Source organism: Camelina sativa, chromosome 2, assembly GCF_000633955.1.
Source record: "Camelina sativa cultivar DH55 chromosome 2, Cs, whole genome shotgun sequence".
Lineage (NCBI taxonomy): Eukaryota > Viridiplantae > Streptophyta > Magnoliopsida > Brassicales > Brassicaceae > Camelina > Camelina sativa.
The window spans coordinates 10,005,069-10,008,232 of record NC_025686.1 but is presented as its reverse complement, the minus strand read 5'-3'; positions in this window follow the sequence as shown (position 1 = coordinate 10,008,232).

Here is a 3,164-nt window from a genome sequence, read left to right as displayed (position 1 = left end):
ATGTTGGATGGGATCGCTGCAATGTGCTTAGGGGATGCTGCCTCATTAAAACCTTACCAGGAAAACCCATTGGGACAAAACCTTGGTGAAGGAAAAAGAGTACAGCACACATTGCTCCCCCTGTTCCAAACATCACTCCAAGTCCCTAAGTCTCCGCATTCCAATCTGGTGCGCGAGCTTCTTGAACATTGTTGTCGGTAGCGATTTGGTGAAGAGATCGGCTGAATTTTCACTTGACTGAACTTGCACTATAAGAAATTCTCCGGCCTTTTGTAGATCATGTGTATGGAAGAACTTTGGTAATATGTGCTTCGTCCGATCTCCCTTGATGTAACCTTCCTTGAGCTGTGCGATGCATGCTGTGTTATCTTCATAAATTACGGTTGCTTCTTTGCTGTCTCCTAATCCACTGTCTGTCTGAATATGCTGAGTCATGGACCGCAACCAAACACATTCACGGCTGGCCTCGTGCATTGCTAGTATCTCTGCGTGATTTGATGATGTCGCAACAAGGGTTTGCTTCATAGAACGCCAAGAGATTGCTGTACCACCGTGTGTAAACACATAACCTGTTTGTGATTTTCCATTGTGTGGATCGGATAGATAACCTGCATCAGCAAAACCAACTAAACCATCTTTGTTATAGTTAGTGTAATATAGACCATAGTCTGTCGTATCCTGTAGGTATCGCATAACATGTTTTATACCATTCCAGTGCCTTATGGTCGGACAAGAACTATATCTTGCTAGGAGGTTCACGGCAAAACTTATGTCTGGTCTAGTGTGGCTAGCCAAGAACATTAACGCTCCTATAGCACTGAGGTAAGGCACGTAAGGTCCGAGAACTTTTTCATCGGCCTTCTTAGGAGCAAATGGATCTTTATCCACTTGTGTAATTCTCACAACCATGGGGCTAGTCAATGGGTGAGCTTGCTCCATATTAAACCTCTTGAGTATCTTTTCTGTATATGCCTTTTGATGCACAAGGATACCATTGTCTCTGTACTCAAGCTGCAATCCCAAACAGAACTTTGTCTTGCCTAGGTCTTTCATCTCAAACTCTCTCTTGAGATATTCTACAGTTTGGGCGATTTCCCCAGAGGTTCCAAGGATGTTTAAATCATCCACATAGACTGCTATTATCACAAATCCTTTGTTTGCAAACTTCTTAATAAATATACATGGACTGATGGGGTCATTCCTATAGCCTTTCTTTGCCAAAAATTCGCTAAGTCTATTATACCACATTCGACCACTCTGTTTCAGTCCATAAAGCGATTTGTCTAGCCTTATGCAGTACTGTTCTCGAGAACCACTCTTATCTTTGAGTTCTATTCCCTCTGGTAATCTCATATAGATTTCATTATCCAGTGGACCATATAAGTAAGCAGTTACAACATCCATTAACCGCAAATCCAGTTTTTCTCTTACAGCCAGACTTATTAGATATCTAAAAGTCGTTGCATCCATCACAGGGGAGTATGTCTCCTCATAATCTATTCCTGGTCTTTGAGAGAATCCTTGTGCTACAAGCCGTGCTTTGTATCTCACGATTTCATTCTTCTCATTTCTCTTTCTTACAAAGACCCACTTATGTCCAACTGGTTTAATTTCAGGTGTTATCCTTAAGATCGGACCAAACACACTTCTCTTCCTCAAAGAGTTTAGCTCCACATCAATAGCTTCTTTCCATCTTAGCCAATCTTTGCTTTGAGTGCACTCTAATATGGATGTGGGCTCTAGATCCTCATTTAGTTCAAGTGCTACCTTGTATGCGAAAATATCATCGACGTCGATATCCTTACGGTTCCAAGTAATTCCAGACATGATATAATTGATCGATATCTCATCGTTATCAATATTCTCAGGACCTAGAGGTTCAGCGTCCTGAACCCCATCCGGCTCCTTATCATTTACCGCGGCCATGTCTACACTCTCGGTAATTCCCTTAGCCTCGGTCTGACATGCACCTCTTTTACTCTTCCGAGGATTCTTATCTTTGGAACCTAATGGTCTACCCCGTTTCAAACGTGGCGTAGACTCTGTAGCAACTTGATTATTGTGTTCCTTCTGAACATCAATACATACTGGTGCATTGCAAGCTGGTATGTACGATTTTGTCACTCTCTTTGGGTCAGCAAAGGAATCTGGCAATTGATTAGCTAGCTGCTGAAGATGTATAATCTTCTGAACCTCTGCATCACATGCTAGAGTTCGAGGATCTTGCCAATTTAAGGATGTTTGATTCCATGTCAATTCCTTTACCAGCTTGTTGGTCTCACCACCCACTACAGGGAATTCGGACTCAATAAATTGACAATCCGCGTATCTGGCCTTGAACAGGTCTCCTGTCAGTGGCTCGAGATACTTTATGATGGTGGGAGACTCATATCCAACATATATTCCCATCCTCCTCTGAGGTCCCATCTTAGTTCTCTGTGGTGGAGCAATCGGTACATAAACGGCACAACCGAATGTCTTGAGATGGGATATGTCTGGCTCATGACCCGTTAATAGTTGGGATGGTGAATACTTATGTTCACTAGATGGCTTGATGCGTACGAGTTCTGCTGCATGCAATACTGCGTGTCCCCAAGCCGACACAGGGAGCTTCGATCTCATCAACAATGGTCGAGCTATCATTTGTATTCGTTTAATGAAGGACTCAGCAAGTCCGTTTTGTGTATGGACATGTGCCACAGGATGTTCCACACTCACCCCCATGGACATACAATAATCATTAAACGCTTGGGATGTAAATTCACCAGCATTATCTAGACGTATAGTTTTAAGTGGAAAATCTGGAAAGTGTGCTCTTAGCCTTATAATGTGAGCCAACATCTTTGCAAATGCGAGGTTTCTTGTAGATAACAAGCAAACATGCGACCATCTGGTTGATGCATCTATCATCACCATAAAATATCTAAACGACCCACTAGATGGGTGTATTGGTCCGCAAATATCACCTTGTATTCTTTCCAGGAAGTTTAAAGTCTCTTTTGTGACTTTTACTGGTGAAGGCCTTATAATAAGTTTCCCTTGTGCGCATGCTACACACGTGAGATGTTTAGGGATAACTTTCCTTTCACTTAGGTTGTGCCCATTCGAACTCTTAATTAGTTTACGCATCATGTTCGAACCCGGATGGCCTAGCCGGTCATGCC